This window comes from Tympanuchus pallidicinctus, unplaced genomic scaffold (assembly GCF_026119805.1).
Source record: "Tympanuchus pallidicinctus isolate F22 unplaced genomic scaffold, pur_lepc_1.0 scaffold17, whole genome shotgun sequence".
NCBI lineage: Eukaryota > Metazoa > Chordata > Aves > Galliformes > Phasianidae > Tympanuchus > Tympanuchus pallidicinctus.
The window spans coordinates 11,814,967-11,834,297 of NW_026294690.1; the positions used below are offsets into that span (position 1 = coordinate 11,814,967).

A 19,331-nucleotide genomic window follows, 5' to 3' on the forward strand; every position below is an offset into this window, starting at 1 on the left:
TTTTCCACAACAGCTCTGCAGCTGCTGCTGATGTTTGTGCTGGTTGGTACATAATGTTGGTGAATAATAATACCTGACCTGGTGGAATGAGAGCTCTTTTATCAAACGCATTTAAAGAAAAATGACAGTCCATGTAGCTTGTAATGGAATGGATGATAAATCACAAAATGGGGAAAAACAATTGTGTTACTCCTGCTGGTATGAGTTCCTGCTCAGAAGGTCTATATGTTATATTTTTTGATGACATAAATATAATGGAATTCTCTAGAAATGCTGACCAGAAGTCAACATACAACGCAGTCTCAGGAAGTTTCCTAATATCTTTGTTTGTTTTAGGTAATAGATCTGTTGATGTGTATTTCTCCTATTGAGTGCTGTGATAGGATGCTGTAATGAGATTACAATATGGAATGGGAGCTCAATGAAAGTGGCAGTATCAGAAATGTCACCCCCTAACAAATTAGCAGTTGCAGTTTGCCCTCTGGTTACAAAACCTTGTTCCTTTTGTCTTTTACTGTAACTTATAATAACAAAGCCTGTGATGTAAATGTCTGCAGGGTATGTTTCCAGTAGCTAAGCGTGAAACATGTTTCAGTGGGGATACGGGGGAAAAGCAGACATTTTTTAAAATTCAAGACAAAGGATTTTTGGCCTTGGGCACTCCAGCTGCAGCTGCTGTCAATACAGGGAAGACAGGACTGCATTTTCTATTTATTTTTTTCTTTAAAGAAGGAAAAGATGCCCAACTATCTGATTATAGAACCCACAATATTAAAATATCCACAGAAAAAGTAGTAATTAATTCCTTTGGAGTCTGACTTGTGATGGAAAAGTTGCACATATCAAATGAGTGAGCCGTAGCTTGGATTTACAGCCTCGGAGCCTGGAGATCAAACAAGGACCTAAAATGAGATTTATTTTATTTTAAATTTTATTTCTAGCAGCAACTAGGAATTCATGGGACTCATTGCAAAGCCCAGTGCAGAGAAGCCACATTGACTCCTATTGTTTCCCTTCATTTCAACAAAAGAGCCAGAGCTCATTGGTTAGGTATAAGGAAGTGCTGGGTTTCATTTTTAAGATGCTACAGAGCAAGCTTAGATTATAGCTGCTTGATACATAATAGTGACACTTCACTTATCCAGGCAACTGGGTAGTGCCTGAATAGTGCCTGTGGCTTAATTATTTACCTGTGGCTTAATTGGGTGTAATTTTACTGAAGAGTCTGTTTATTTTCCTATGGAGAGGCTCTAAGATGCTGCTAAATGAGAATGTTACCGGTCCCTGCCGGTACCCCTCACATCAGCAGTGCAGAACTCGTTAATACCTGCAGAAATTTGGCCCTCGTGATGTTTTCTCTGGTGCCATCAGCCTGTGCTCTCTGGGCACCTGGTGAGCAGCTGGGACCTCCATTGCAGGAGCAGAAATGTTCTGTGGTAGCAGGCAGAGCTCTCCATGCTCTCCCTTTGTTGTTTATTGGCCTCTCACTTGGTTTTAATCCTGTACAAATTCCACACCGTTCGGTATTTCTGTCTGAGAGCTCACAAGGATGACTTGTTTAGGGTCAGATATTCCAAGTTATGCTCACATCAGTGTCTGTGGGTATTGGATAGATACACAGACAGACCAAGGACTACACCCTGGACAAGCCATCCTTATTTAGATGACCCTTTCAACATCAGTGTGTTGTTCTTGTGTGTCTAATAGTCTTCCTGTGTGAGGATTGAATATCAGAGCTTTGCAAGCCCTGGCTAGAAGCTAAGCCAGCACTTATCCAAGATGTGCAAAAGCTCTTCCTAGTGCTCTGCCCATGGGAAGTGCTGGGGAAAGATGTTTATCTCAAATATCCATTTAAATCAAACCAAATGTGCTCGGACATGTTCTGGCTAGATTTTGAATTCAGAAAGCTCTGATTTTCTTTCCCTTCCCATCCTCAGTCCAGGACCCTCCTTTTGAATCCCTGTAGGCAATTTCCTTACAGTACTTAGAACTCCAATCTTCATTGGACTTCCACAACAACAGAAGCTTTGTATCATTGTTTTTTTTCTCTCAAAATGCTTAGTTTCTATTAACAACCTTACAAAAGGGCAGTGTATTACTACTTGGTGATCCCAATGATAAATGAAGCACATTATATGTGAAGTAAAGGCTCTATTTATCCTTGCTTTAAAAAAAAAAAAAAAAAAAAAAAAAGTCCCAGCAGGTTTAATGCAAGTAGCTTGCAGTGACCTTCATAACAAATCAAGAATAAACCTCAGTGCATTCTCACAGAGGTGAATGGTGTTGCAGACTCTTTTTATTGAAATAACAACAATAAGAGTGACGAGTTGTATTATTAGTATTTGATAATGCAAAAAAATTAATGCTCACTGAAAACCAGGTGCCAGCACTACTTGATTGTTTACCAACATAGTCATAAAGAAACAGAGTTATTAAAGGATCTGAAATCACTCAGTAATTCAGCTGCTGACATTGATGGATGGAACTTGGCTGTTCCTCTTTGCAAAAGCTGCTGACTGGATAAATGTTTTATTCATGAAGCCCCGGGCAGGAAGAGATGCCAAAGGTTTAAGAATATTTTAAGAAACTCTTTGAGATGTCAAGCAAGTTATCAGGTGTTGTTAAGCAAAGGAGCTGAAGTACTACATTTAAACATAACCGAGCTCTCAACATATACAACAACAATACATCAAAAGCCAGGATGCAATTCTTGTCTCAAGCAGCATATGGATGATGAGTTAGGAATACAAGTCCTTTTATTTCCTGCACCTTTGTACCTTCAGTCATCTCACAGCCCTGTCTCTTTCAGCATTGTTATCCCAAAGGGAATTTTTACACATCATGTTTTGAATTTAGTCTTGGAAACAAATAAATATTTAGATACCAAGCCCTACAAGGTCACACATTCAGATCAAAGACAAAATAGTGATATGATGACGATGTTCATGGAAATGAACAGTTGAGATCAGAACTAGCAAGTTCTGCCTGAGCTCTTGGTGGGAGATGTTGTTCAAAGTGCTAATTAGTGCAAGAAGTAATTATCAAAATACAGAATAACAAGGAATTTCCTTCTGCCCCTTTCACCCTACTCATGCTTCCTCTTTGTCTCAGGGCAGTGTTCAGCAAGGGCAAGCCTACAGCTCCTGACCCATTTGATGAGGCAGTGGTCGTTTGCAGCAGTTGTAACTTAGGTGATTACTTCAATGCCCTGTTCCTGCTCTGTGAGAATTTTTCAGATCAGATACTTTGTTGATTTTTTTTTTTTTAATTTTTTTTTTTAAGTGGAAAGAAATGTTTTGTAGAAAGAATTTTAATGAAGCACTCTATAGCCCCACAAGCTCCTCCATGGACAAGTGTTTGAATATTTCATAATCTATATTAATAACTTCTTTTAAGTTTCTACAGTCTCATAAGAGCAGAACAGATGAGCTCTTGATGGAGCTGAACTGTCAATCTGAACATAGTGACATTAGAAAATAGCTCTGTTTCCAAGACTAGCTGCATGAAATGTCCCTTCTTGCCAAGGGAGCAGCAAAGTACAGTTTAAATGTCCACTATTATGACATCTCAAGAGTATAAAAATGGGGAAAGGTATTAAAAATGAGTAATTAAAAATGAAGAGTGATAGGTAATGGTGAATAAAAAGTAGGTAAGTACTGCTCTTCCGCTGCCCTTTTGGTTTGCAGAGACTCGGCTAAAGACCAAAAGCATATTTCTCACCGGCCCCAGTTAAAATTCAAATCCTATGGACTGACAGTGCAAAACACTGTCAAAAAAGCTGTCAAGTTGTATCAAATGAATTACTGTATTACCTCTCTTTATCTGTCAAAGGCATTGATTATTTTCAGTGGAGGGAGCCCTCTGACAGTTGCTGAAACTGAAGAATCCTGTGTTGAAATAATTTGGTTGACACATGTCACTATTTCCTAAACAGACAAGTCAAATATGTTATTTTTGTCTCCATCTGTGGAGAAAGCATGGTTATGTAGTATTTTTGTGGAAGATAAATAATACAGAGAGAGAGGAACATCCATTAGCATTTCACTTTCTCTGCTATTTTTATGGATGTTTTTATGTAGTATCTTTATAAAGATGTTCCTCTTTGCATAAGAACTTGTGTGCCTTTGGTGGCTGTGATATGTGTCAAGGATTTTCTTAGATGCCCCCAACTAATTTAGATAGTCAGCAAACTATACTGGTGCCGTTCTTGATTGCAGCTGATAGTTTACTGTTGACTGCTCTAAACTTCTATTTCCTACCACTCCTGTGCCTGTAGCAGTGATATAGGTGTCATATATTCCAGAGAACGCCTCTTTATATTGCAGATGGACGAACCAACAAGGACAAAGTAAGAACTACATCATGGAACTGCTGCCAGCTTTTGGAATGAACTTTGTGCCAAACTCTGCGTTGTTGCTGATTTTCACGTGATGGTTGTGGAAACACCCGGTTTTATCAGAGCTGGCTTTGCTGAAGATGCCTTGCAGGACTGCAGAAAGGGAAGCCCAGCTCTCCTCCAGCTCAACTCTGTCGCATCTAGTACAGCTGAAACTATACTAAAGGAAGGACATGTCCAACTCCCTCTCCTGGGAGCAAGCTGATGAGTGACAGTGTCATGGTGAGTTACTGACCATTAAAAGGTGAGAACTGGCTTAAGCAGCATCAGTCAGAGAAGGCTAATACGCTTGTACTAAGTCTTTATTATTCATTAGCACATATTGTGCTTCCTCATAAATATAATTCAGGCTACACTTGTATTGCATTAAGATAACACTAAATCTTTCTATAATTTGAAGGAAATACTGCTCCCAGCTGTTGTTGCCTAAATGAGCTAAACAAAATCTGAATAAGTGCAATGGGAACAACTGTGAAACTTCACCTGCATTTGGCTCTGATGTCTTTTGGTGTCGTTTGTCACAGAAATGGTTGCTGGCTGACCTCTGAGCTTGTGAGCACTGTGGCTCTGGACAGACGGATATCACATCTTGACTGCTCTTGAGATGTCCCAAAGTCTTCAGGTATTACAGCACTTCTGCTGATTTTGGGGGAATTGAGCAACTCAAGGAGTGATGAATTGGACTGACAGTGGAGTAAGTTGTTATGAGCAACCTGATGGTCCTTCCCTGTGCCCTGGAGCATGTGTGAATGTTATTGGGGTGCTGCAGCTTCATGCAGCCCACATTGAATATTGCTGGAAACAAGGTGCAGTGGGTCTGGCAGCCAGTTTCTCAGACATCCAGCTGCCTCATTTAGTCTCATCATGAAAGAAGTAGGGCCCTAAATTCCAGCCATGACCTGACCTGTGGAGCACATCCCTGTTTACACAGAAGTAACCTGGATGAAGTCCAGCATTTAAGCACGTTCTCTATTGCTGGCTTCTCCTGAGGCTGTATGCTTTTCAAAGAGATATCGCTGTGGTTTGTATTTGTGCACTGTTATAGATAGGGTCCTTGCCCATGTGGCTGCTCAAGAGCTGCCAAGATGACTTAATAATAATACTAAAAATAAACACGTGTAAATACGGATAACAACAAGCTCAGAGTTCTGACAGCTCCAAAAGGCTTTGATCTTGCATTGGTAGGGATCAGGATGCACCACCTCTCCAGATGACAGGCTTGGATGGAGAGGAAAAAAAAAAAGCAATAAATGTAGCCTGTAAAGTATGCCTCCATCGTCCTCCCCAGAAACCCTCCTCCATTATGTCTGATGATTTACTAAGAGAGTGTGGCTAAGTACCAGCAACAAGCAACTGAAAAATTAACCCCAGCAAGCTGACAATGCCACACCTGACCCCAGAAGTGTGTAGTGTTGGTCAGCCAAGTGGTAATGGCTTTGTGTAAAGCAGAGGAGAAATGTGCCATTAAATGAGAAGCAGAGAGCGGGCTGCTGAGCGGTGATGGCTGTTAAAAGATACAAACCAAAGCGTGGCCCTGACAGTGCATTATATTCCAAAGATAAAGAGAGGCAGAGGCAAAAGCAAAACAAATGGGGCTTCTCTGTACAGATGGCCAACAGGGAATTGCAACATAAAACCCCACCAGCCGGAAATTACGGCCACGGACAGCCTGCCTGCTGGGGAGAGAAACCCAGCTCTCAGGGCTGGTGCTGGCCAAAAACCTCCTGGCCAAGGGGAAAATCCTGCACGTGGTTTGGAGGAACGTCTGTCCAGCTGTGCTAATGGCTGCTGGTGCTGTTGAACTGATGGCAGTGAAGGAGTGTGATTTAGGGGGGAGTGGCAATCTGTGATTTCCTTTTTTTTTGTCTAACTGCAGATTTGGTTTTTGAGTAAGTCGGATTTATGCTGCTTTCAGACAATTTTGCTAATAAGGCGATGAGTCAGAGAGCCCACAGCAGATGGGAATTTTCAGCTGAGGTAGAAACCATTGTTTTTTGTTTTTTTCCTAAAAGGAAAGTAGCTATTTTTCTTTTCCAGAAAGCTGACCTCTGGAAAATGTGATGATTTTTCCTTTCTAGCAGAAACACAGCTTTTTCAAATAACACCTAGTTATGCTTCTGGACTCTTATATAATATACACAAGTTCTCAACAAAAATGAATAACCTGTGATGGGTTGGTGTGTCATATGCTGAGGGAAATAAATAAGTAAATCTACATAAAATCAGCTTCTGTAATTAATGACATCTCAGAAGGCATTTCCAAAGGCTGCAGTACCAAGCGGTGATGTGAGATGAGCTCTTCAGCTATCTGAAGAGTAAAATGTCTGTTCCTGTCTGTGACTGCAGGAGGCCGCTGCTGAGAATTTGGGAATAATTCTCTGGTAGGAACATATTTTACCTAAATCCTTGGAAAAGGGAATTCTATCTAGATGTGAAACTGCTGAAGATTCCCTTCATCTTTCTTCTTCCTCTTGTGGATGTTCAGAAACTTGATTCTCGCTGAAGTAATTCAATGCGTTTTTTGAGGGAACAGCATCCACTCTATAGGATGTCTGTGAAGAATGGCAGTGAGCATGAATATATCATTATAAAAAGACATTCTGCATTCAGAAAACCACATGTGGTCTGAATTTCTCTGAGAGGGGTATTTCTCAGACTATGGAAGTGTGTGCTACATAGGTCGACAAAGCTTTTACTGGCGCAGTTTTGTTTAGAATGCCTTTGAAGCTTGTCATGTTTACCTTTCTTGAAAATTATGTTACAAGCAAAGGAAGTGGGTTTGCTTGGCTTGGTGCTGGGCATGTGAGCACACTCTGGGAAGAGACAGAGGCTCCTTCCCTCCATTCCTCTCTATATGCTTATGGTGTAGGAAAAGCAAGATAAGGTTTGAGATTTAAAAAAAAAAAAAAAAAAAAGTTTAAAAATAAGTTATTCTCCTATTTATGCTTGAAAACATGCATTCTTTAAAAATCATCTCTCTAAATATGCTGAGTAATCACTATATGATCATTTGTTTATTTATCAGGCACCAATGTGCCTGTGCCCACAAATGGGTGAAATCTGATGCTCCAAAATTTAATCAAATCTAAACATGGTTAAGGGTTTCCTTCACATTTACTGAAGCTTTATTATTCATCAAAATGCTGATAGGAAAAAATTGATGCGAGTGAAGTTACTATTAATTGGGTGGTACAATTGCTCTTCTAATGGGGTAAGTTGCAAATCAGAAAAAGATCTTGAGAGCTCAATGGAAAACATCTGCTCGTGTCTGAGCAGTGATCAAGAAAGCATAAATATTAAATGGCATGACATTAATTTGCTGAATAGAGGACAACACTGAAAATATGACAGTGTTGTTCTAGATGATGGTGATGTGGCCTCACCTTGAGAGGCATGTTTAGTTTGGTTACCCTAATTAAAAAATGATAGAGCAGGAAATAGAAGAGGTTCAGTGAAGGGCAACAAACCTAATCAGAAGCATGGAAAATACTTCAGGGAAGATTTGCATGCAGGCTGAGACTGCAAAGGTTAGATCTGTTTATTTTAGGGAATACAATACATGAGTTGTGCCACTGAGAGACACGCTGTGATGGATATAAATAAAATGGCAGCACCATGACTCTTTCCTCTGTTGGATAAGAAAGAGACATCAAATTAAAATCAAAGTAAACACATTGAACAGCTTTAATAGGAACCACTTTTAACCTTAGTTTTAATTAGCCTGTGGGACTCATTGCCACAAGGTAGAACATTGAGACCGACAGATTGGCGTCGTTTATATGACTGGAAATATCATCTCCAGTTAGATGGGCTGGAGTTTCATCTTCTGTACTTCTGTGCATATGCTCAGTGCAAGTCCTCCCTTACGCGTACTACTGCATAATACTCCATTACGGGATTTTATGGGGCCTTTTGAAGCATCTGACAGAGGTTGGTCTCTAGGCCGTTGCTTAACTCTAGCATCTCATGCTAGTGACAAAGACTGAGCTATAGTTCCTGGACGAAGAACATAGTTGCAGAAGTTTGACTTGTTGGTTTTTTCCCCTCTGCACCTTTACTGGCTTTCCTGTGAGTGAACCAAATACAGTGGAAGAGAAGAGGTTTTTGCTTCTATGGAAGGTGTCCATTTGCCCATTCTGGACTTCTTTTTTTTTACTTCCTTTGCCGTTTTAATAGCTTACATTCCTTACAGTCTTTAATTATTGCACATTTCTCATTCCAAACCAGCTGCCATCCATAAAGTGGTCTAGCAATTATTTCTCTGGCTTCAGAAAATGGCTATCATGAATTCAACGGCACTAGGAACAGGTGGACTGCAGAATGCCTGTTTGATTTTTGGTAAACAGCATTACAAAATTGGCACTTTGACTCAGTCCCTCTAACAGACTAGTTGTACAGCTTCTGTTAATAATATACTGCATATTTTCCGTTGTCACGGCATACGTTATTTGTCATTGCAAGACATTCACTGCTTTTTTTTTTTCTTTCAGAAACATGTGTAAAGTTAAAAATGTGTATGAAATACCCATGGGATGGAAATCTTTCCAAAATGCACAGTGGTTCTTGGTTGGAGAGAACCCTTTGGGAATAAGGGAGGGTGCAGATGAGCAGGCAGAGTCAGAGCAGGCTGAGCACGGCATATGGAGCCAGCACAGATGCTCTGCTCTGTGCAGTTCCTGTTCTGTGCCCAAAAATTGTGCTCTGAGACACTTTGCGCTTGTCGGACAGTTTAGCCTAATAGAGAGCTGGTAACTTGGCACATCAGAATCCTGTGGTCTGTTCTTGGCTCTGTGCAGCCCTCCTGGGTGAGCTTATAGAAGATGCGATAACAACCTCAGTCCTCTGCAAAATGGCGTTTCTAATCTTCTGGTCCTATACACAGGCTGTGCAAGCTACAGAGGAAAATCACAGAATCATTTGAATTGGAAGGGGCCCTCAAAGGCCATCTAGTCCAACTACCCTGCAATAACAGGGGCATCTACAGCTCCATCAGGTGCTTAGAGCCCATCCAGCCTGACCTTGGATATCTCCGTGGATGGGGCCTCCACCACCTCTCTGGGAACCTACGCCAGCACATTATTGCTGTTACTGTAAAATACTTCTCCTTATATCCAGTCTAAATTTCCCAATTTAGTTTGAAACCATTTCCCCTTGTCCTGTCACTGTAGACCCTGCTGCAAAGTCTGTTCCTTTCCTTCTTATAGTGGATCTTCTGCTACTACCTGCCCAAGGACGCAGGAGATGTAGGGTGCCTTAGTTACTTTGCTGCCCTCTCCGTGTCACCTGGCAGAGCAAGGAGTAGGCAGAAGAGCAGCCTTCATGTCTGTAGGCAGCTCCTTGAGAGCATTGTGCAGAACTCATTCTTCATTTCGGGTTCAAAGGAGCAGTAAATAGGTTCCTTTCTTACAGCACCTCAGGAATGGCTGCTTAGTGGTGACCGGGGAGATGATGCTATGGCACTGCTCCACGTACGTGCAGGGAGCCTGCTCCTTGAGGAGTAAGGAAGGGAAAGATGCAAACTATTCTTCTTTTCCAGGAAGCTAGAGATTTGCTTCTTGCATGTTAGCAGCTCTTCCTAGGACAGCAAGCTGATGGTTCTTTATCTTAAGGGCAAGCTGGGTGACAAAGGTGGGCTGATAGCAGCTTTTTGCCATGTCTGATAGATATTACATGGAAGAAAGCACTGTTCCTGCCCACTGGGACACCTGAGAAGCCTGTTCTCTGCTCCACGTGCTAGCAGTGCAGCTGTAAAAACTCTGGAACATTTTTGGACAAAGAGCGCTATGTTCCTATGAGACTTTAAACATGAATTAATAGAACATTGATTTAACTTACTGGCTTTTTGCAGTGCCTTTGTTTCCAGGCAGTAAAAATCTGCTTGCCAGTTGTCCAGTCAGAAGCCAATATCTATGAAAACCTGCCCCAGGCTGTTTGTGGAGGGCCGCAGTTAATTAAGAAATGCATTCTCATCCCTGCTCAGGGCTGCGTGTGAGAGAATGTAAAAAGCACAACTAGACAACTGTCTGTTCCTCCTGTTTTGAGACTCATTCTTGATCCCACAGTGATTGCCAGCAGCAGACAAGGAACAGAGCCAGAAGAGTGAAAATTAATAGCAGTGGCATCTGAAATCCCCATTTGTGAACTTAAAAAAAAAAAAGTGCCTGCTTCAGATTTGGACTTTATTTGCAGGGGGGACGTCTCATTCCCTCCAGTATGAGTGCTGGAGAAATCAAAAAGTACTGTTTAAAGACGCCTGCTGCCATTCTGCACAAAGCTTCAGACAGCACATGAGCTTCTTTGTGATCAAATGGGATGTGTCCTGTTGTTTGCATGGCTGTGTCTATTCAGCCATATGCCTTTTATAAACTGATTGTGTTCTTAATAGTCAAGGGTAAAAGGGCATCTTGAAGGGTTTCTCCTCGCATATAAAAGCCTTTTGGTTATTGATATGCAGCCTTTGTGAATTGGAAAGCATCGGCACTTTATTTTCAGTGTCTACATCTTCTCACTTTGTTGCCATCTTCTTCCTAAATGATGCATGTTGGCTTGAGTTCTTACAAGGAACGTGCTACAGATGGAAGGCTGGTGAAGGAAGCAGGGCTGTGGAATGGAGCAGGGTGTATGCTGATGGTACAAATCCTCTGGGTACCACTTGGTCAGGGAACTCATGGGCTTGTGTCCTTGAAGAAAAGGTAGACTGGGGAAGGTCAGTGAGGGGATATGGCTGTGGTAAGGTGTCCACCACCCCTCACTGACCATCAGAAGCTTCTCTGGAAATATGTTCCTTTGAGCTGTTATGGTTCAGTGTAACTGAAAGGCAGTTGAGGAGAACTCTGAAGGCATTCAGCAGCTCTGGAGCCATCCATTCCCCAAGGAGGAAGGTAAGCTCCTAAGTCCTGGATAAAATGCTCATCACTTAGACAAATGAACAGAGATCCTCAAAGCCTCCCTGAAAATAGGGGATTGTAATATTAAACATAATTATGAACTGTCTGCAGAGCTGCAGCTACAGATGGAGCTTTACGACTGGTTTGGAGTGATGCTGCACCAGCATCAATTATCTCCAGCAAATGCGCAGAGATATTTTTGGGGGTGGTATTTTCATTTTATGGCGTCACTCAGTCACTTGCAGCCACTGGCCAGGTGCCTCTCCATTAGCACCCAAGCATGCAGCATTCTCTCAGCAATGCAAGGTCTGTCCTGTCCTGTTGCCTCAATAATCAGCAGCTCAGATGAGCAGCTCAGGTGCCCTACTTAGGCACCTACACTGTCAAAACTACTGTGAATGAGAGTGCCTGCCTCTTGCTACTGCAGCTGTGAATATTAGCTACAGAGGAGCACTAAATCTTGTTTAAGCTACAGTCATTCCACCCAGTGATGAATGTCACTACCTGAATAATTTGGGTAATTTCCTGCAGCTCTAGTGTACTAGCAGAGAAATGAAAGTTAATTTACTGCTAATTTAGTGTACTAACCCTTAATTAGCGACGAGCAAGTCTGAAATATTGGATTCTGAAAGCTCATCAAACTTTTACCAAAAAAAAGAAAAAAGAAAAAAAAAAAAAAAATCACCCCTCCCAGCTGAGCTCTTCACTCTATTTGAGGTTATTAGCAAAATGCTCTGGGAGTGCTGTTCATTACCTCTCACTAGGATATATGTAGCTGGGAACACCCCCATTTACCACTCTTGCTGCAGAAATCCATTAGGAAGATTCTGGCTCTCACGCAGTATATTCAGCCGCTGTATTGCCATGTGCAGGTATGTGCTGCAGCTTCAGTGACAGGCAGAATTAATGGCACAGATTATCAATGACTAGTGGCTAGAAAGGTGAAAGAAAGGCTGAGTGAGTCTAATGGGCTGGGTCATTGCTACAGGAGGCAGCACATGTCTACATAAAAAAGCTGAATGTGACATGACTACATCATCCTCTACTTTCTTCTGTGGACTGAGTCAGATTTAGTCTGTCCTGCTTGAGAGCCCCACTGATCTTTGGTTTGATAACTTGCATAGTAAGGCAGAATGCAGCCTGGCTAGGGGTCTGTGTGTCCAGAGTGGAGCACCTCGTGAAGCCCTCTGGTGAATAGGGGTATGTGTGTGCAGTGTGTGTGTGCAGTGTGCAGTATGTGTGCGCAGTGGGATAAAAGATGGAGAGCTGGGGGGGCAGTGGGAGAAGGGATGCTGGAGAAATGGAGGGGCTGCCAAAGGAGAATTGAAGAAAGATGTGTGTGTCAGCTGAACTGCTGGAGCCAAACCAAACACTAGGCTGGGCAGTGGGCCAGCACATGACTTATCCATGCCTCTGTGTCAGTGCTACAGTATTTTTGCACAGGAAAGTACAAACCATCAGGCGAGACTTGGTGATGGTGGAAATAGGGTGGGGTGAAGTCCCATAACTCTAGAGAGCTCTGCTGATGTCCAGTGCTATTTCACCTGCTGCACAGGATTGTTCAAGTATCACGTGGCTGAATAGTTTTGTAATGAATAGAAGGACTTCTAATGGTAAAGAAAGGCTTCACCTTCCTTGTCCCCCACCCAAAATACAGACCTGTCTCAGAGTAGAGACAGGGTGCGAGCCAGCTGTGTTGCCACACACTGGGAGAGGTTACCAAGTTTCCCACATCTATGAAATAATGAATTTTCCTATTTCCATCTCTTTGGTCTTGTCCTTTTTGTGCATTTGCTGAGTCTTTCTTCCACAGGCTTTAGTTTTCATGGGGAAAACTTTTCCATTCTCAAAAGAGACATTTTGTAAAGTACAGAAGCTTAAAGTGTAGCTGTGATCTTCTCCCCTTGGCAGAAAGGGGATGAGATGTTGATATTCATCTTCTACTCTCATTTTGTGGTGCTGACCACACTGTAGAACGGAATGACCATCTGTGTGCCTCTTTTTGCAAGGAGCTTATTCCATCAAGCTATTCATTGCAGAGAGCTGGGATAGCCTCTTACTCCCTCTTGTCTTGTTGCACACATGTAAGAGCAGAATCTGACATCAAAAATAGCTCTTAAAATCCATAATTCAAAGAAGTATGCACTTCCATATTTATGTGGTGGTGTTTTGCTGCTGGAGGACTTTAATAAGGGCATACATGTTATACTGTATCTATATGCAGTGTATCATTTAGACTCATCTAATCTGATGTAGCTGTGTTTGGACACTTCAGCTTCTCCTGCAGTCAGTGGAAGGAAATGGGCACTTCATAGTGCTGTCCAAAAATAGGTATCTATGGCAGTGAACGTGAAAGGAACCTTAAGAGCCCCCTTGATCACTAAGGGCACTGAAGGTGCCAGACAAAGGGGACACAGTAAGGTTGAGTACCATCATGCACCACAGCCTTCTGCAGAAGTCCGGGAAGGAAAGGGTCCTAATGAGCTGGGGAAAAAAAATGCTAGATTTTAAGATGTGAGAATCATAGATTCATAGGATTGTTGAGGTTGCAAAGATCAGTAAGATCATCCAGTCTAACCATCAACCCATGCCTGTTGCTCTGGACTATGGCACTCGGTGCAGTGTGTGTGCATTTGTAGTTACTGTTTTGTGTAACAGATATCTGCACTTTAAGATCTGTTTTACTATGGCCAAGCAGAAATCAGTAGTCAAGCTCACAGAGTGGGAATTGCTGACCCTGGAAGCGGTGATTAAAGCAGGACTTGGAGCATAGTTTGGGTAATCCGTGAGATGGGAGAAGTCTGACATGACGTGAAGGGATACTGCAGCGCATTGCATGTATTCACATAGCTATCAGAAGGATGCTGTTGCCCCAGCTTTGGCATTGGGAGCAACTATGTCCCAAGCTTGAGAAGCATGCTTTGCTTTGCTTTGCTAGATGAGCTGCTGTAGTTCCAAGAAGGATTAATTCAGGAAAGTTTGTGCTGTTCAGTAGGTCAATACAGCTGATCACAACAGACTCCATGGGAAAAACGACTGTGTTTCCATAAATCATGGCTGTGGTTTTGTCCACGTGGTTTGGATGTGGGCTCTTGTTTGCTAATCTTGTCTTGTAAAGTCTTTAAGCAGAAATTTAAATTTTCTTTCTGGAAGCTCTTTAAAATTGATTCCCCAGTAAACCCAGCTTCAGGAAATCCAGGACAATGCCAGTTAATTAATTAAGGCGCTTAACAAGTAAACTGGTGCTTCCTTCCACTGTGGGCGAGCAGTTGGCATTTTAGCAAACTTTGCCTCATAATAATAGCAATGTTTCTTGGGGCTGTCACACTGTCCTCCTCCACCTCCACCCTTTCCCAATTATAATTCTCTTCTTTTGATCTGGGAAATGTTTTTTTTATTATTATTATTTTATCTAAAATATGCTGCTTAGAGATGGCATTTCATGTAATGTTCATTTTAATTATACTGGGATGGTTATCACTGCAGGGATGTTGGCATTGGCTTTCAATGCAAAATCCTTATTTTCTGCTGATTGTATCTAGGAAAGCTCTTCGAGCCTTAGGCACCTGGAAATTGTAATGCATCATTGTTCACTGCTGCGAATGGCAGGAAACAGAAATTAAAGCAGAAGTGGGAGAGCAGTGATGGTTGAGATGGTTGATATGCAGATGTGCTGCTCTTGACCCAGAGTGGGACCCATGGCTACATCCTGTGCACATACTGAGGGATGAGGGAGGTGGTAATAGCCAAGCTACTCTGCTGGTTGCTAAGTGGGTGGGGGGGGGGGGCGGTGGGGGTGGAGAAAGGCAGCAAGGAATGGCTTCCAGATGGGAGAACACAGATACTAGCCTTCCTGCTTATCTAATTCTACTTGAAGCTTTTATTTTTCTCAGTGGGACTGCCTGAATATTTAAGAGCTCCTTGATACAGGTAAAGATGTAGCAGTCTAAGAACACAGTGCTTAGCTTCAGCGCTGTCATCAGGAGGTATGGATAAAGCTGCTGCACAGCTGCTACTCCATGTTACCTTTCATCCTGTCCCACTGGATACTGTGCGTGGTGGGGATGGGTTGATGGTTGGACAAATGATCTTAGTGGTCCTTTCCAACCTTAATTGATTCTATGATATTATTCTGTGATAGTATACTAAGAAGTTGTGCCCAGGCGTTGACCATACAACACTATTGCAGCTTGGAGAGATTCCCAGTGCTGTCAAGTGAAGTTTCCTTTTGCTGTGCCCTGGTTTTAAATTTGGCCCAGAGCATCTAGATCAGCGTTTCTGCTCTTATGCCTACCTGTAAGGGTTGTCTGGTGAACTCCACAGCTGTAATACCTCCTTGGAGCTAATATGGTACTTGGTACAGAGATCTAAGATTGGAACTCTTGCAGAACAAACACGTGACTGATGATATTCCTTCCCTAAGGATCCTCTGTTAGATTCCTCTGAGGATTATCAAAAAACTTCTGGTTTCCTACTGGGGCGAAGCCAGAGTGAGCAGATGTGGATGTTCTAGATCAGTACTAGAAACAAAGAATTGGCTAGGTAGGATGAACAGTGGTGGTTTAGTGGCCAAAAAGAGATACTCCATACTCAGTACTTAGTTGTGCTTCTTTAATTTTTAAAACTGTCCTGTCTTTTGAAAACCCAGCTCAATATTTAATTTCATTTAAAAATTAATGGTGTTGACAGTTTGTTTCCTTTTTGGGGCTAGAGGAAGGGGAAGAGATGACAGAAACCACTCATTACGAGTCATTTTGGTTCTTTCATTTCTGTTTTTCAAGCAATTTCTTGTTCAGAAAAATTAATAGATCTCCAGTGAAATAAATAAGATAAAATTAGGCCTGTCTGTCTAATGCTGCCCAGCTGTTTTGCTGCCATGGAAATGATATAATGAGTTTCATTCATAAATTCAAAAAGAATGTGAGAGCAGGGCCTAAGTTGCTGCTGTTGCAGCACAGGCAAACTTGGATGCAACCAAACTACGACTGCATCAAGGCAAGACTGCATCAAGGCAATCATCACTGAAAGATTAGCTGAGACTTTTCTTTATTATTAAGAAAAAACTGTTTTCAAGTGTTAAAAGGCTCTGAGCATCTTTAAGAAGCGGAAAGTTCAGCTTTAAACCCCTTTTGTCTCAACACAAAAGCACATTCCTAAGAAACAGAAAAAGCCCTCCGTTTCTTCTGCAGTAGTGCTTTCTGCCTAATTTGGTGTGTTCTAGGAGCATGCGTTGCAGGGGGTAGGTTGCTTTCTTCTGCCTGGAGCAGGGGTGCAGGCATCCTTTAAGGCTTTCAAGGCAGCATAATGGGATAGCATGGGAGGAGGATGGATGTTGGGAAAGAATTCTTCTCCGAGAGAGTGACTGGGCACTGGCACAGGCTGCCCAGGTGGTGGTGGAGTCACCGTCCCTGGAGGTGTCAGAAATGCGTGGATGTGGTACTTAGGGACATGGGTTAGCAGGCAATATTGGTGGTAGGCGGATGGTTGGACTAGATGATCCTTGAGGGCTTTTCCAACCTTAATGATTCTATGAGGAGGTGTTAAAATTCAGGACTGCCCGACAGCCCTTCCAGCAGAGTGCCCTCACCTGCAGCTCCACAGCTCGTGCACTGCTTGCTTGTTATAAAATTGAAAAGAACTATTAGCTAACTACCTGGAAAACTAATTAACCTCTTGTAGCACTAATCCCGGATTTACTGTTAATCTTACTGAAGGAGTCCTTCTGGCAGGGTTTGTCCCAGAGCTTAGCACTGGGAGCAGGGGGAGCTGGAAGCGTTCGGCACCTTTGAAATGGAGACCGCATGCGGGCAGCCCGCATTAGCGGTGGCTGGAGAGTAATCCCCTGGCACATTAGCTCATGGATGTGTGTGTTGGCAGAGATCACGTCTGTGAATCATGCTGAGCCGCTGAGGTCACCACAAAACCCACTTTCTGTAAAATCACACCGGCTTTTTTTAAATCCATGTTTATTTCCTGCTTTCGGGCACTTTCGTGTGTATTGATCTGATCAATGTGAGTAACTTTTTTGACAAACAGGCTCCTTTAAATGCCTTAAAAGCTTCATTATTAAGATAATGGAACTGAAGTTAAAAACAAATCAAACAATGCACGTGTAAAAGGTTTCCCCCAGACAGCTTGAAAATAAATTGAAAACAAATTCAATTAAAATAACAATCAACCTTTTTGTTCCTTCAGTGGTATGATTTCTCTGAGGCAGGTACGCAATGATAAGAGGTTTCTTTGAAATGCTTGGGATAGCGCACCCATAGGCAGAGCTAGGAGAGATCAAAGCAGTGTTTTTCCTAAAGAACAGCCTGCTACTATTAAGTTACTACTTTAAGGTGTGAAACGTTTATTTTTTTCCTCCTTTTGTGGATTTTTTTTGTGTTTTTTTTTTTTTTGGGAGGGTGTTTTTTTTTTTTGTTTTGTTTTTGTTTTTTGTTTTGTTTTGGCTTTGGTTTCTTGGCTTATTTATTTATTTTGGTCCCAGATCCTTTTGCATCTGTTTCTGCTCTTTCCTCTTGCCTTTTACCTTTGTAAACTAGATCCTAAAATCTTGACCCAAAGGAAATGTCTATTAAAATATATTTTGGACAGTATTGCTTTTTCCCTGGTCTCTGTCATCAATAGTTTTCTCTGGTGCTGGGGCACTGAAACACGTTTTCAGGTCCTTCCATGGTCCCCTTGAGAATATTTTGTTGCTCTAAGTACAATTACAGATGGGTGGAGTATTAGCTTCTCCATTATTTGGCATCGTGCTTGTGGCCCCCCACATCTGCAGCAAAGGTAAAAAGTAATGAAGGCTACTCCTAATGGGCTGTTTGCAAATGATTGTGCTGTATTGGCTCACAATGATAAAGACATCCAGTTACTTACTGATTGCTTTCTGTGTGCTACAAAGCACCTCAACCTTGCAGCGCTCTGAAAAATGCCTATTTTCTGTTTCAGCCAAGATCTTGTAGTGCAGGAACCATCCCCGTGTTATCCATTGATTAGGGGCCTCTCAGGACTGCCTGTGCACGGGCTCTTGTGAAATAGGAGCCTCTCAGGCTAGCGATGCTCTGGATAGATTACAGCCCTATCTACAGACAGCATGTGGTGGTGCTTGCAAAAAGACTTGCTGCTTTGTTCAGAGTTCTTGCTGCACATTTTCTCAATGGCTGCTCTTCACTGCTAAAGCACCTTTTATTCCCTGAGGAAGCTGATGAGCTTTCTGTTGTGAAGATCCACTGAAATAAGATATGAACTTCTTCCCCCTGTCATCTACTGTGTGGTTGAATGTGATGTTCCTGGACCTTTAGTTGGAATTGTTTTGGATTGCTGCTCGATAACACTTGAGTGTTTGGCTATGTCTTGCTTGGTTTGAAAGGATGGTGTCACACAAGTGTGTTACTGGTCAAAGGAAGAGTTTGTCTTGTTCTGAATGTGAAGTGTATCCTTGTTATTCTCGGCATTGCTGCTTCCACACTCACAGACTGTCTTTTGAGTCATCAGAATTGATTTTCATGCCCGACTAATTACTGCCATGCCTGTTCCTTGGAAACCATGGGTAGCAAAGGCGTTCATGGGCGTTGAACTAATACAGTTTATTCTGAGATGAGTTAATATCTTACTTGAATCATGTTTGATCTTAAATAGCTGGAGAGATCTTTGAAGGTTTCTTGCTGCTTTAGGAAGTGATTAGCTTACGGTTGCCTTTCTGCAGTTCTTCTGTTTGCTTTTCTCTTCATTACATAGTTCAGACAAACTGCAAATCAGCTGGCATCATCTGCTGTCATACAGGCCCTGTGTGTTACTGGTTTCATTAAGGACTCCCAGTAACACGGTGTTTTTAAGATAAGTTTATGAAGATGTTTCCTCTCTGTCAGCTCTTGTCAGTAGATCTGCCAGAATATTAACAAGAAATTGGACCAGTTGTAGTTTTAGAGCTATGCTTGAATACATCGAGGAAGAGCCAGAATAATACACTGGCAGGGAAAAAAAAAAACCAACAACATATTCTTCTGCAAAGGCAGCCACATCTGCCACATAGTCCAAGCTGGGAGTAT

The 19,331-nt window shown here is 42.2% G+C and overlaps 1 long non-coding RNA gene across 4 annotated transcripts in view; it reads left to right on the forward strand.

Annotated features, from left to right (window-relative positions):
- Positions 1–4,329: 4,329 nt before the first annotated feature.
- Positions 4,330–19,331, forward strand: part of LOC128078617 (uncharacterized) — an 87,597-nt gene continuing 72,595 nt past the window's right edge. For all 4 annotated transcript variants that reach the window (XR_008205728.1, XR_008205727.1, XR_008205730.1 and 1 more), the window contains exons 1-2: positions 4,330–4,618; positions 4,921–5,018. This is a non-coding gene — a long non-coding RNA (uncharacterized LOC128078617). The remainder of the gene's footprint in view (positions 4,619–4,920; positions 5,019–19,331) is intronic.